The sequence below is a fragment of the Pinus tabuliformis genome, chromosome 2_1, assembly GCF_031772625.1.
Source record: "Pinus tabuliformis cultivar Carrire ecotype Pingquan chromosome 2_1, CPIR1, whole genome shotgun sequence".
NCBI classification, from domain to species: Eukaryota; Viridiplantae; Streptophyta; class Pinopsida; order Pinales; family Pinaceae; genus Pinus; species Pinus tabuliformis.
Window position 1 is genome coordinate 323766284 of NC_142299.1, and position 15969 is coordinate 323782252.

The 15969-nt window shown below is 37.3% G+C and overlaps 1 protein-coding gene across 4 annotated transcripts in view; it reads right to left on the reverse strand.

The window, feature by feature from the left end:
* The window catches only part of LOC149200150 (uncharacterized), a 64831-nt gene that overhangs the window by 35533 nt on the left and 13329 nt on the right, over positions 1-15969 (reverse strand). The window contains exon 1 of one of the 4 annotated variants that reach the window (XM_089402617.1): positions 15628-15918. The exons of the other annotated variants lie outside the window; for them this stretch is intronic. The gene's annotated coding sequence lies outside the window, so the exon portion shown is untranslated. Of the gene's footprint in view, positions 1-15627; positions 15919-15969 lie in introns of those variants that run through there. 4 annotated transcript variants of the gene reach the window in all.

The following is a 15969-nucleotide window of genomic DNA, read 5'->3' on the forward strand; positions in this document are numbered from 1 at the left end:
GCCAAATATCTGCTTCGTGGTCAACCCTCTCAGTTAGTTTATAGTGGGACCAAAGAGAGTGCATTGGACAACAGCGAGGCATACTAAGGTATTTATGCAGCGCGGTCGAGTATGGGTTGAGGTATATTCTAGGTGATGGTGTCAGGTTATGTGGTTTTACAGATGCAAATTGGGCAGGCAATTCAGTGGATCGGAAGAGCACATCAAGGTGTTGCTTCAACATTAACACTTGATTTAGTAGGAAGCAAAATTTTCTGGCATTGAGCTCTAGAGAAGCAGAGTACATGATAGATAGCATGGCCACATGTGAAGCTATTTGGCTTCGGAAGTTGTTAGTGAGTTTGTTCAGTTAGAAGATGGAGGCAACTAATATCTACTACGATAATCAGAGTGGCATCAGGATCTTTGAGAATCCAATGTTCCATGATAGGCCAAAGCATATAGACATATGATACCACTTCATCAGAGATTGTGTGTAGCGTGGGTCAGTCCAACTATAGAATGTTCCCAATAGTCCCACAAAGCAGCAAGTTGCTGATATATTCACGAAATCTCTAGGGAGAGCTAAGTTCATCTACTTTAAAGAACAAATGGCCATAGTGGAAAACACCTTCCTTGCTAAAAGGGAGTGTTAGTTTTTAGATGGTATGGTAGCACCGAATAGTTGTTCTAGTCTCAAATGGTGTTGAGAGGCTAAGGAACACAAGATCTCCAATACCCAGTAATAGTTTCACGAGATATGGCTCCAAAACACCTTAATTAAATTAATTAGCCAATAATTAAATTATTTCCTAAGTCTAACTTAGGAAAATTGGTTAATTAAATTTAATTAATTAAGGATGTTCGAGATTGCTCTAGAGACTTTCATTGATGACGTCTAATTGATCTTAGTCATTGATGAGGATTTAATCTTGGTCGTTGAAGTCTCAACAAGAGATTATAAGAGCAGCTCGAAGGGATGGAGAGAGACACATTGAGCATCAGTTTTCTTGGCAAATCGAGCTACCTAATTTGCAGTTAGTGAGGGCACAACTTGAACCGAAGGGATAGCATTGGAGAGGAGTAGTTGAAAATTCAAGAGGATTCCGGGAGATTTTCCATTGTTTCTCCAGTGTCTGATTGGTAGGAGAAAGAAGGTTGAATTATCTATAGAAAGGGTCGCAAAATCTAGTGCGAGTAGCTAGAAACCCCAATGTGAGTTGCAAGAGAGGGTTTGTTTCAATTGTCGGAGGCCAGGAGATCATCTAGGAGGTTGGAAAATGTAACTAGGTTCGGTCTTCATTTAATGTATTTGAATCATTTTCTAATGTACTTGTCAAAAGAATTATTATTATTATTATTGTGACTTATTAAAGCATGGGTTTCATGCTTGGGTCACCATGTTTTAGGTCAAAGTCCCCATTGAGGACTTCTAGGATTTATTCTAAGTCAATAGAGTCATTGTACTTTTATAGAGACCCTTCTTGGGCTTTTGAATCATGCAAAAAGGTTTAGTATTGAGTCAAAGATAATTTATGTATCTTCCACACCAAGTCGGCCAAGAAGAGATCAAGTCGGCCTAAGGACATCAATTTGACCTCCCTTGAAGCCTATAAATAGAAGCAAGTCGAATTCATTTGGAGCATATCATCTCAAACTAGTTCGATATCTCTAAGGAAGTCGGAGAAGTGCAAAGTGGGTCTAATGAAGCCAAATGAAGTGCGAGTTGGCTGGAGTCTAAGGAGAAGAAGAAAAACAAAATTTTGGTGCCTCTCTCTCTCTCTCTCTGTTTCGTGCCCTAGTTTGGGAGATCGAAGTCTTCCAAGTTTCGTTGATGTCAGAAGCTACCTGATGTCAGAAGTTGTTACATAGTCAATGTTGTTGGAAAAAAGGTCGAATATTTGGGAGGCTGACTTGGTGTGGAGAGAAATTTTGGTCTATCTAAGGTGAAGAGTCTCAAAGAATACTATTGAAAGGAAGAGAATTTTGACTGGGTTTTCCCTTCGAAGGGGGTTTTGCCCTAGCATAGTGCCTATATCTGGTGTCCATTGTTTATGTGTTATTGCTTTGGTAATTGCTTGATGAACTAAAAGAAAGAAGATATAAAAAAAACTTAATAAGAAGTGAAGAACATCACAAGTAATTATCAAGTATAAGAAAATCTTTCTGCCTTTCTAATTTTCTAACATGGTAACAAAGCTTTGATGAAGAAAGAAGAAAAAGGCAGTCTCAAGCACTTGATCAAGGAACCATTCAAAGGGATTATCTCAGGGAAGAAGTCTACTATATTCAAGGAAGATGTCTCAGTCTAACACAATCAAGGGAGAGAAGGATTGATCTCATCCTTGAAAAGAACAAAGTATTTGACTTGGTCAAAGGAAAAGTAAAGAAGCCTACATATGACTCTAGTGATGCTGACAAAGTAAAGTTCAAAGAATTAGAATTGGTGGCCATGATTCTAATGGTAGAAGGAATAAAGGACAACCTTGTCCCATTTATAGCCAATATCAATCATGCTCAAGAAATAAATGAAGCCTTGTCAAAGTTATTTGCTATTAAGAACATTGGTCAAGTGGCAAGCTTGAAAAATGAACTAAGGACCACAAAGATGACTAAAGAAGATACAGTGGCCTCCTTCTTTGTGAAGATAGCAAGAATCAAAGATGATCTTTTGGCCATTAATGAAATTGTTCCAGACAAAGAACTCGTGATCACTGCTCTATTAGGATTGCCACCTACTTGGGGTGCATTTGCTGCAGGACTTAACAGTTAGAAGGAAGCTCCCACTTTTGAAGAACTATGAGCTCTTAACTTGTTAGGGTTGAATGATATTTGTCTGAGATCTCGAACCTTTGAAATTTTGGAATAGTAGGGTTTGCATTGCTAAGTTATGAAACCCTAGATATTTAGGGTTTGATTGAGCCTATAAGAAAAACCTTTGTTATGTTTTTAAAGTAAGACCCTAGGAATGAAGCCCTAGGCATATATATGTGTACATTTAGTCAAAACCCTAGCTTGGTCTAGGTCAATACATTTCTAATGTATTAATGTTGTCTGACATATGATATGCTTATGCATGATAATGAATTCCTAGATATTTGTGTTGACCTAATTATTGATGGTCATAAGTATAATATAAGTCCTTGTCTGATATGCTAGGATGATGATATTTAGAAATCTAAGGTTTTGCAGTTAAACCCTAGTAGTAGTTAAATTCTCTAGTATGTGTGATATAACAATTTGAGATCTATTTATATAATGATTGTTGAGATTGTGAAAATAAAATTCTAGTGTTTTGGAGTTAAACCTTAGTAGAATTAAAAATCTCTTATGTATGACGACAATGTGATAATTTGAGATTTGTGTAAGATTGCTGAAATCTGAGTTTTAGTTGTGATTGATGGTTGATTGAAAAATCTAGGGTTTGCAACTAACCCTAGTGGAAGCTAGTCATGTTGATGACTAAGTTGTGATTGGTTTGATTGATTAATACTCTTGTATGAAATCTAGGATTTGTATGAAACCCTAGTGGGAAGTCTAACATATGAATTTTGAAAGTAGTTAGATGCCTTGTAGATCTATATTTGTTTATATGGTTTGCTATATGTTGCAAAAGGGTATGTCATACCTTTGGAAGAAACATTGAAACCCTAGATGTAATGAAAGTTGTTATGAAATAGTCTAGGATTTATGACAAAGTCCCTATCAAGATGTTGAAGAGTATGTATCACCTACTTATAGTTAAGTTTTAGTATCTGATATATATAAAGTTGAAATGCTTCCATAATTTTGATATGACTAACTTCATGCTTCTATAGAATTGGTTGTACTTGCAATCTATGTTGCGTAGGTACACAATCTTCAATATGGTGAAGATGTTCATTGATGTGATAAGCATGATGTGGATGATGATAACTCTAATGAAATGGTTGGATGCCACAAAAGATTCTCTGATGTCAAAGAAAAGAAGTTGATCTCCCTGGATTAGGAGGGAGCCTGAGTAAGAAAGATCTCCCTGAGATTAAGAGGGAGTCTGGATAAAAAGATGCTCCCTGGTTGAGAGGGAGGGCATAACATAGTTTTGATTGGAGAATGAATTTTGAAGGATATGTTGCTGCATGATAAGTAGGAAAGGAAAGTGTATGATGAAGAAATCTTTTGTTAAGGATTTGATCGATAGTCCTACTGTGTTGAGAAGCAACATCTGAATGACCCCAAAGGTTTGTATTTGATTATGTACATGCGAAAGTATATTATTGATTGGGGTTGTGTTTGTACAAGTGAATCTCTCGAAGGTTTTTGATAACATGTTGGTTACGAATCAGTTTGATTAGGAGAGATTGGTTATCCTTGATCTGTTGGTTCAAGGAGTGTTGAGGCTTTGTGAGTGAAGCATTGCCTGGGAAGACATTTGGTCGACACTTTGTGTTGATGTCTAGGTCCCGAAGTTAAAAAAGGTGGTGTTGGTTATAGAGCTTTGTTTTTGGATACACACCTGGATCTTTGGGTTGGTGGTTAGCAAGTAAGCCTGACGGTACCTAGAGAGGTTGAAAGCTTGAAGCCATCTTATTCCCACTCGGATAGATTGCCCTGGTCAAGAATCTAGTCTGTGGCATTGCGGCGCCTAAATTGTTGAGAGATGTAAAGACCGTAAACAGATGCAAATACAATAAAGGGATTTATATCATGAACCTGTAAACAATTTCCTAAAAATCTTACAAAAATCAACTGACAGAACCGCTGAGGTACCTACCTGTGCCCTGCAGTTGAAGATGCCTCCAACTACGCTGCTACAGTTATCAAAAGACCGAATCCACCCAACCAAACTGAGCAAAACCTGGTTGCTCAATCCAATAAGCTTCTTAGCAGAAGCCGACTGTTTCCCCCATGCCCAGAACCTCAGAACAACTCAAGCTCTTCCTGTGGATGATTTCCGTACATGACGTTCCTCCTCCTTCCCATCTTCTTCCCTCCGTTTTTTCCGCCCTTCCCAAATCATTGTCCCGTGGTTTTATCCTGTTGTTTGGCGGTGGCCACTCTTCCTTCTGCAGCCCACCGCACAGTCTGCTGGTGACACGCTCCTCCCTTTCATATTCTTCCCTTATCTCTTTTAAAGGTCATGAATGTATATGTTTTATATTTTAATAAATCATATTATGTTTTATTAAAATATTATTTTTTAATATAAACATTATATCGTATATATGTCTTATGTTTTAATATATCACATTGTGTTTTATTAAAGTATTCTTTTAATATAACATTATAACTTTATACCTAGTGCCCCTTTTTAATTTATTTCTTATATATATTTTAAAATTTATTTTAATTTATTAATATCATTTTTATCAATAACCTGGAATATATATAATTTATATAGTCCTCTTTTAATATTTACCCATACATTAAACAATATTGATGGATGAGTAGAACCTCTATTTAAAGAAGTGTCATGGTATTTAGCACTTATAGTTAATTTAGTATATAATACTAGTGCGATGTATGCGACACATGCATATGTAGCTATCATATGCATGCACCGTATGCCTGCTATTATTCTTGCATTCTTGATATTTATAGATAGGTCGTTACAAGAGACCAATGGATAGATTTCCCTCGTCAAGAATATAGTCCATGGCATTGTGGTGCCTAAAGTTCTTCATGGTTCATATAGTTGAGATCTTCCTTGTACTTGTATATGATGCATACCTCCCTAGTTAAGAGGGAGTGTTGGAAAATGTAACTAGGTTCGTTCTCCATTTAATGTATTTGAATCATCTTGTAATGTACTTGTCAAAAGAATAAAGAAAAAAAAATATTATTATTATTGTGACTTATTAAAGCATGGGTTTCATGCTTGGGTCACCATGTTTTAGGTCAAGTTCCCCATTAAGGACTTCTAGGATTTATTCTAAGTCAAAAGTGTCATTGTACTTTTAAAGAGACCCCTCTTGGGCTTTTGAATCATGTAAAAAGGTTTAGTATTGAGTCAAATATAATTTATATATCCTCCACACCAAGTCGGCCTAAGGACATCAATTCGACCTCCCTTGAAGCCTATAAATAGAAGCAATTTGAATTCATTTGGAGCATATCATCTCAAGCTAGTTCGATATTTCTAAGGAAGTCGGAGAAGTGCGAAGTGGGTCTAATGAAGCCAAAGGAAGTGCGAGTTGGGTGGAGTCTAAGGAGAAGAAGAAAAACGAAATTTTGGTGCCTCTCTCTCTGTTTCGTGTCCTAGTTTGGGAGATCGAAGTCTTCCAAGTTTCGTTGATGTCGAAAGCTGCTACATAGTCGAAGTTGTTGGAAAAGAGGTCGAAGATCTGGGAGGCTGACTTGGTGTGGAGGGAAGGTTTGGTCTTTGTCTAAGGTGAAGAGTCTCAAAGAATACTATTGAAAGGAAGAGAATTTTCACTGGGTTTTCCCCTCAAGGGGGGGTTTTTCCCTGGCATAGTGCCTATATTTGGTGTCCATTGTTTATGTGTTATTTCTTTGATAATTGCTTGATGAACTAAAAGAAAGAAGATATAAAAGAAACTTAAGAAGAAGTCAAGAACATCACAAGTAATTATCAAGTATAAGAAAATATTTATGCCTTTATGATTTTCTAACAAGAGGCAGAGCAAATATTTTCTAGGGGCAGAGGGAGGATGGACGACTCACTTGGAGCTAGCTAGCAGGCAATGCAAATTATCCACGCCAATCAATGCTAATTCCAGGCAGAGTAAGTTTGCCAGTGTGGGGTTCGAGCAAGCCAGTGGAGGCCAGATTGATTGTAGAAGGGAGAAATTTTCTCCATTTTATTTTGCCAGTATATTTTCTGGAGGATTGCCAATTGGGCATCCAGATTATTGTACTCCTAGAATTTGCTGCATAATAATTAAAATAAACCCTCATTTGTTGCACCGATTTTCCCTTCGGGGTTTTTCTGGGGACTTTTTAGTCCAAAATAATTATGTCATTTTTATGTGTGTGCATCTATTTCTTAGTTCTTGATTTTACTCCCACAACTTAATTATTTTGTGAAGTATTGTTGTGTGATTTTTTCGCTAATTGTCGTAAACAATTAAACTACTAATCAGTTAGGAGAATAAATTCCAATTGATGTAATTTCAAGGAAATTTCACACATGGCCCCTTACATCACTAGTACAACTAGTATAAATAGTACACAAATAGGTTAGGGCTTGAGGTCATATCCATTAGATCCTCAATCTACCCATCAAATCAAAGAACAAATTCTTGACTTACTTGTTGTTAGTCCCTTACTTGTATCCCTTTCTGTCCTCTCTTCCTTTGATGTATCTAGTTGTTGTTTGCCTCCATCACACAGAAATAACTCCTTTAACTCCTCTGCATACCCAATTTCTCACAGTGAGTTTAGTCCTTCAAAAACACTACATACTTAGCTCCACAACTTACAACTACACAGAATGACTTAGATCCTTTAAGGTCACTATATAATCAACCATTTAACTTGTTGTTCACAACTCCATTAGTGAACAGACTTTAGAAATCCATCTCAGCAATTCATCTTCTCCAACAAATCAACTTTTTCATATTGTCCCAATGCCTTCTCTCTCTTCGTGAGGTACTCATTGCCTTCGTTCTAAATCTAAGGTCAATTTCGTCCTCTCCTAGGGTTTGACCTTACCACAAAAGTCCAACGAACTTTCTAAGGCCTTTCGACCCTCCTCCCTTTGCACAAAACATAACCCTAACTTCAGACATAATTTTCAGTGCCCTCGTGCTCTTTGTTTTCGCCTAGATAGAACCCTCTTATGACACATACATCATTCTCGTCCTATCTACCAGGGCAGACTCGGCCTCTTTCCATCACAAACAAACCATAAACTTTTGCTCCTTACTGCAGCTGCTCTTGAGATTCTACGTCTTCTTCTTGGGCTAATGCAAACAAAAGATGAGTTGGTATTTTAGTTTTGTTCTCACTCATGGAAACCCTTTTCCCTCATCCCTCCACAAATCTTTTGTTCACACAGATTGAGGCATTTGACCTCCTTCAAGGTTTACAGTAGCATGGCTAGATCTCCTTTGTTGGCCTAGACCGGGCCCTAAATCAAGCTCGGCCTAATCTCCAACTCTCCAAGACTTTGGCCCTCTTACTGCTCCTCTAACCTTTGACTCGACCTTCTCAGAACAAGAGTTGCGGTCTTCTCAAGGGTATCTCAGCCTCCATGAGCAGAACTTGGCCCTCCACTAGGGCACACCCTACACAAGAGAAGTCACATCTCTCTTACGCACATCTAGATCTTAGTGTTTTAACCTCTCAACCCATTAGAATAAATAATTAGTTTCTTTAGGTCCTAAAACCATTGCTTTGGGTCCAAAAACCCAACTTTAGGTAAATTGCCCAACAAACTCATCTTTATGGGTTTCCTTCTCTTGAAAATACCTTCTAAGCTACCCAAACTTCTAACATCTTGAGACATAATTTGATTTATATATTATTCTTTGATGACATCAGCATGATGATCCACACTTTTTATGTATTTTGAGGAGACATGTATTCATGATATTATGATATTTTACCTTCATTCTGATGATGATGTTGTTGATTATGGCCTTTATATGTGATCATTTATGATGCTTATTGGATGATAGTTATATCATGTCTATCAACTTTTACTAACTACTTCCTCTGTGTGGTAGGAAAAGAGGACTATGGACACAACCCATACTATGATGGTTTGAGTCACGTTCTGATTTATATTTATGTTTTGATATTTGATATTGATGCAAATAATGGGTATGATTATATGGATTATATTGAGGGATGTTCTCACAAATTTCTTTTCAGGCACTGATGAGTGTTAACCAAATGACCCGCACAAGGGTAGTGGGGTTGTAGGTGAAGGAGACCAAACATATTTGGAGGGGTATGATCAGTCTCCTCGGTTATACTTGCTAGCACTCCAGTCGTGGCTTAAGATGAAGTACAGGGGGTACTTATCCTTGGCATTGCACGATGTCGTGAGGGTTGGACCATGGATATGGTCACTCACGAGGTATTATTGAGGGGTGCGCATCGAGGAGAGCCTTGATCCTCAGTGACCATGGAACTATCAACAAAAGCGACAACGAGACTATTGAGTTTCCATTCCACTAGTAATTATTTTTCCTGCTTGAATCACAAGCATTTGATGGTTAAACTGTGGCACCCTTGGAATGTGCGGTTCTTGAAGGGCATGAGAGTTGGCACCCTTGCACCAAATGGAGGATAATGAAATCTATGATTTGGTTAATTCATAACAAGAGAGATCCATCAAGTCTTTAAAGTAGCTCTCATCAAGTCTTTAAGGGATTGATATGTTATTGAATATCAAGTAAATCTAAAGTTTAATAAGTGATAACTAGAAAACTAAACTAAAAGAAATTGCCTAACTAATGTTAGCAAACTAATACCTAAAAATGGGTTTAATGTAAGTTAGAGCTAAGTAAATGATAGATACAAGGTTAATTACAAGATATCATGTTTAAAAGGGAAAATAATCTAAAGTTAAATTGATGTGGACATAAATGCATTATTAAAATAGACGGGTGCAAGAATTGAATTATTAAAATAAGTAATTCTAAGAAACTAAAATCAAAAGAACCTCACCTAATTGAGAAAATTCTAAAAAGATAACAAAATTTGAAAAGGAGAAATTAAAGGGAGTAACTACAACTAACTGGGACTCTTGGTAGGCCACAAGAAACAAGTTGCAAAAATTAAGGGAAAAAGGGGCATAAGGGAACATCTAGGAGTAAATTTAGGAACATGTGTATCTTGGGTGAGAGAAAATCTTTAGTTTAAATAAAATAACAGGAAATTGCGTGAGAGCAAAATTCTAGATAGGACATGTCGCTGGGTGATAATCAAATTTATGAAATTTAATAAACAATTATTTTGCATGTGAAAAAAATTGTCACGTCTAATCCTTGCCTAAAAGACTCTATAAAAGGATCACATTCTTATGAAGGGAACATGTTGGAGCTCCTTAATGTTAGATGGGTGTCATCATGCATTCTATGTTTTCTAGTGAGAACCTGTGATTTGTTGTACATTGGTGATCTTGAGCATCGTTGATAGTGTGGCGGGCCCAAATTCCTACTGGCTAGTGTTATTCTCTCCTCCTACCTACAACCCCACTACAGCTCGAGGAGCCAAAGGGAAGAACTTAGAAGAGTACCTTGCGTTGGTAGGGTGGACAACCAAGTGGGTCAACAAATTCAGTTAAGCACGGTGGGAATTGCAAAAAACGAATCATTGCAACCACGATGAGAAAGGAATGAGGATCGCGACAGCCTGCATTGAGGATTCTAACTTCTATTGGGTGAATAGTAACTCATGTAACTTGTTTTATGGGTTAATTAGTAAAATATTTGACCATTCTTTATTATATTTCATGCATTATTGTTTTGTATGTTGATGTAGAATTTAATAGTGACAGTGTGCTTAAGTATTGAAGCTGTAAAGTTTTGCAATTACATTTATAGATGTATTTACCTGTCCTTGAAAAAAAAATGAGCAGAAAATTGGGGTCATATGGAGCGGCCCTACACACATGAATGTTCATTTATTTTTTGAAAAATTGAATGTTTATGTATTTATTGGTCGATCGGTTTTTTGATCCATTTTTTCTCCGGTTCCTAGTTTTGCAGTCAATTGGTTCGATGACGAGTCCAATTCCGATAACATTAGTTCATTGTTCATTTTCAGTATTCTCATAACATCCCCCATATGTGTTTTCTCGTTCCTGTGCCCCCTATCTTGGAAACTTGGTGGAACATTGGGGTTTACCCTTGGAGGTTCTAGATGAGGGTATTTTAATAAAACCCTAGGGTAGCTTTGGTGGAGAAGAAGAGAAAAGAATGCATTTTCTTGGAGGATTGTTGGAGTGATTATTGCATGTTGGAGCTCCTTGATTGAGATCGGATTTTCATTGTTTTCCCTAGCTAGGGTACTAGAGCACTAGTGGCTTGTACTAGCATTGAGAGAAGGCTATGGAGCCTTTATCTTGAGCATATTAATGAAGCTTCCAACTATCCAAAACTTGTGCAATTTCCATATTTGATTTTCAGCCATACACGTTCTTCGTGTATCTTTATTAACAGCTATATATGTCTTGATGATTTGACATAAGTAAAAGGACAATTTGTTGAATACTTGACATCATCATTGAAGAACTTAAGGGGTTTTCTGTTGTGGTCATATCTGTTGTTTTACCACTGTTATAACTGTTGCCAAAGTGAATTTTCAGATCTGCTTTATGTGTGATAATTTGCTCTAGAGGAATGAAACTTATCTAGACAGTATGGTATCTTATCTCCTTGGATTACCTAGAAAATTGCATTGTTTGAGAATAAAATATTGTGTCTTTTCCGTTGTTCTTTTATATTCTATTACATGACAGCCCTAAGGCTGAAAATTCAGAGAGTTGAGATCTGAGAAACCTCTAGTCAAAGAGATGAAATTTTATGTTTTGTACTAAAACTCCAATTTGGAAAATTTCTATAGTAGGTGGATTGGTAAGTTCAATTTGAGGCTCAAGCTATGTGAGGAGGTTGAAACTAATAAGACTTAATTAGTCCCTGAATTTGTATTAAAGTTTGTTAGACTATGTATTTTAATTGTAATTTACACATTACACTGTATTATTCTCTTATCTCATCGTTAAATGTGATTACTCGCCTTTTATTGCATTTTATTAGAAACATAGTCAAACTTCATCACTCTCCTATAATGTTGTACTCCCATATTGAGATAATACAAATGAGTGTACAACAAAGTGTACAGTGCAATAATCTCCTTTCTACTTGCATGTTTATTCTTTCTCTTGGGATTTTGCTCTTGTATGTGAATATCCAATAGCTGTCACGTGCCCATATCAAACACTCAAGGAGATAGCATGGGTACATCCTTAGACAAGGTCTATTAATGGCCTTTGAGGGTGTAGGTGGATTGGCAAACTAGGTTTGATGTCCAATCTATGTCGTGAGGTTGAAACACATGTGGGTAGGGTGGGTGCGTTCCTAGAAATTTTATCAAAACTAGACTGGTTATCAAATCAATCAACTCCAAAAACCAGAACCAAACAAATGCTAGAAAAAAATAAATATATATTGAAGTACAAAACCAGTCGATCAAAAACTACATAAAATATTCAAATTTTGAAACAAGAAATATTTTCATAACATTCATGTGAATCCAAACCATTATAATTTTCATATACTTGTATATATGCAAAGTTTCTCGTATATATATCAAGTAGCTATGCAGACAACCAAAATAGCATTGAGTGCAATCCATATCTGAACAAAATACGTCAACAAAAAAGTTCTAAATGGCCTCTAGAGTCCAAAAATAAGCATAGTACTAATTAATAATTGTAGTCTAGACACTAGACTATACAATCTAATCATATGAGAGATGCCTCAAAATGACTAAATCCAAAAATGGGATTCTAACTTGATGCCCCTGGCCTTAAAGGTACCCATCCAACTCTCCAAATCAATCCTTCAATCAAGCTCCTCAAATCAGCCCAACAAATTCTTCTAATCAACCCTTCTCTCCAAATCAACCCAAGAAACTCAACTCAAAAATTCCAAATTGCTCAAATGAATTGTGTGAGTGAAATGGAAAGTGGGGGGCTCTTTAAGATAGCATTGAAGGGGACAAATTTTTAGGTTTAATGTTTCACCTTTTTATTTAATTGATTTTTAAAAAAATGAGTTGAAGTGGTTCCCATCATTGGTTGTACAAAACCAGCTGGTTTTGGCATTTATAGCCAGCTCAATATGAAATCAGTTGGTTTGGTACAAAACCAGCGATCACCATTTTGAAACTCAACCAGATCAATATAACCCTAGAACTGGTCCAACTGACCAATTTTGACAAAATCGATCCAATTATGATAACATTGGTCCCTAAAATGATATCAAAACCTAATAGCATAAGTCAGGTGTCTCCTCAAGGGTTTCAATACCCAAGAGTGTAGGGTGGGTGGGTCCATGCAAGGGGGGTCTCAAGTGCCAACTTTGGTACAATGAATAGGGCATGACCAAAAGAGTTGTCTTTACAAGCTACACTTAAAGTAAATCTTGCATGGGTTTTTGTCCCCTTTCCGATCAATAAAAAGGAGATTAGCCACTAATATGTCCATTGGGCTAGGGCAAGTTGGAGAGCTTTTAAACCAGTGGGCTTGTTTTCCCATAATAACACCATGGTTTTCTAAACCAACAAAGTACTTGAAACCAGTTACAAGTTTTAAGTGATTTTGACAAAATATATAACCCTTAGTGATGGCTAGTAGCTAAAGGTAGTCAATGTGTATGAAGTAGATCTTGCATGGAATTCGGTAACGAGAAAATCTCACCCCGATATAACTTAAACACTTATGTTGCTTTGATGCAACTTCAATAAAAAGGAGTTTAGCCACTAATATGTCCATCGGGCTAGGGCAAGTTGGAGAGCTTTTAAACCAGTGGGCTTGTTTTCCCATAATGTAATATCCCTTATCAAGAATATTCCTCAAAAACACACGAACTCCAACCAGAGATGGACTGGGAGGGCATTTACCAGATATATTGCCTCTTAAAAGAGGACGAGATCCGGAGGCTACCTGGCCCTTTCCAGACTCTGTCTAAGAGTGTAGGAGAAACACACAAGTGGTATAATAGCCGAGAATGCTCAAAGAGATAAAAATAACAATGTTGCAACATATAACAATATAACCATAAGCAGATACTTAAGAAATGCAGAGAGGAATGCTAAGCCATTTTATTATACTGAGTAATAGAATGAGTACAGGAGGTGATCAAAAAGATGGCACCTCGACTTGCACAAGGCAAGTGAAGAAATACACTCAGAATAGCAAAGGAATGGCCCCTCTCTGAACTGTGTCCAAGCTACTGGAGAACTGTCGTGCTGCTGCTGCTGCCAGAAATCAAATGAGGATTTGGGGCTGCTCCCCTCTTCAAAAAAGGCTGAAATTCTGGAATCGGACTCTACTCAAGAAACCTAGAAAAGCCCAAAGAGCTTTTCTGAAATGGCCGACCCCCGAAAATCACCCCCTTGGGGTTCTTCGCAGTCCCTCAATTCTCTGTGCTGGCATTGAATGAAACCCTCCAGAAATCTGCCTGAAACCCCTGCCAAAACTCTCCAATATGCAAGGGTTGATCCCCTACTCTATCTCTCAGCACAAATCCTCCTACAAACCCTCAACCCAGACTCCTGCCAGAAAGAACTGCGTCCCCCTCTCAGTGCTGCGCAGTCCTCCAAAACGCTGATGAAACTACTGCTAAAATGTTGATTAAACTATTGCTGGAATGCCAATGGAAATACCTTGCCTGAGCAGGCACTCGAAGTCCCCCAGGGCTAAGGGTGAGATCTCTGAACGAAAACACTCAATGCACTAAACAGTGTTGCAGACTAGCTAAACAGCCAGCGTGCTCTAAGTCAAAATGACTATCACAAATTCTCATAACTAAATTATCAAAATGAGGGGGCTCCTCTCTCCTTTATAGCTTTTGCCTCTCTCAATCCCAAGGCTCACCTCCTCCTGCGTGATTCCTCTCTTGCCATGTGTTTCTTCCCTCCTGCGCAGTCCCTCCATGTGTCTGCGTGGGCTCCATTTCTACGCCCCCCTTTGGCCCCCTTGGCTCCCCTTTAAGTCACAACATTATGCTACTAGGAAGTGACTTTTTATTTTAAAAGTGTGTTATGTCCCCCTTCCTCACTTTTTTATTTACAAATAACTATAGAAAACAAAAATTGAACAAAATCGAATATTCCAATTAGCCATGGCTAATTAAGAATATTACACATAATAACACCATGGTTTTCTAAACCAACAAAGTACTTGAAACGAGTTACAAGTTTTAAGTGATTTTGACAAAATATATAACCCATAGAATTTTGGCAATGTAAAGATGTGGAGTAGCATGTCATGTGCATTGTTAAGAGGGGGTCTGTAGCTCCCATGCACCTCCAAAAAGAAACACAATGATATACTCCAATAAATTCATACAACACCAACCAAACAATATGTATTACCATTAGCGATCTCCAATGGAAGTCTGTACAAAAAAATATTGATGTCCAGGATATCCTCGCTTTTGTTTCAAATCGAGACAGCGAAAGCTAACACTTATACTCAATTAACAAACCTATCCTTAGAAATCCAGTATATTTATGAAAAAACACTTTCGAAAGATAAAACCACCGTTATGAACAAAAGGAACTGGCAATATACAAATATCATAACTGCCCATAAATTACAAAATAGTTTAAACCATTTTGTAAATCCACGGAAGAATCTTCTGCGTCCATCATATCTCAATACTCTAATAAACACTCGTAGCACCTTTGCCCAGCAACAAAGTGACAGGAATTTGACACAGTGAATCATGGTTCCAATCAAGGGAATATAGGAAAACACAGTTATTTCCATCCCACTCTTCTGATGCAATGGGCACATTCCCTTGAAAACTAAAAATAGTATTTATATTATATAAATTTTGCCCAAAGACAAATATATTAAGAATTATATAACAATTTTTTCAAAATTTCTATTACTTTTCTCTTATCCAAAAAAATATGTTAAACCTTTTTCAAAATTTCTATTACTTTTCTTAAAGATATGCTAACCTTTCTTGAGAAGAATACTCCGGCCTTTTCCCCTCATCTAACAGATATGCTAAACTTTCTTGAGAAGCATACTGCGGCCTTTGGCCATGCTTTATCATACAGTATACGACGGGATTTCGATCCAGACGATGAGGATCTAAGCAAAATATGTGAACATGATAGTAATAAGTGGGGGGATAAAGTGGGCTACGGACTAATCGAGGAGTAAACAACGACGAAGCAGCGGCTGGTTTGAGGATAGAAAACAAGATATATGAAGTGTGGACGATTGATTGACCTTGACTTGCCCACAACGGAAAATACAAACTCGCGTTTTAGAACTAGAAAAACAAGCAGAGTAGA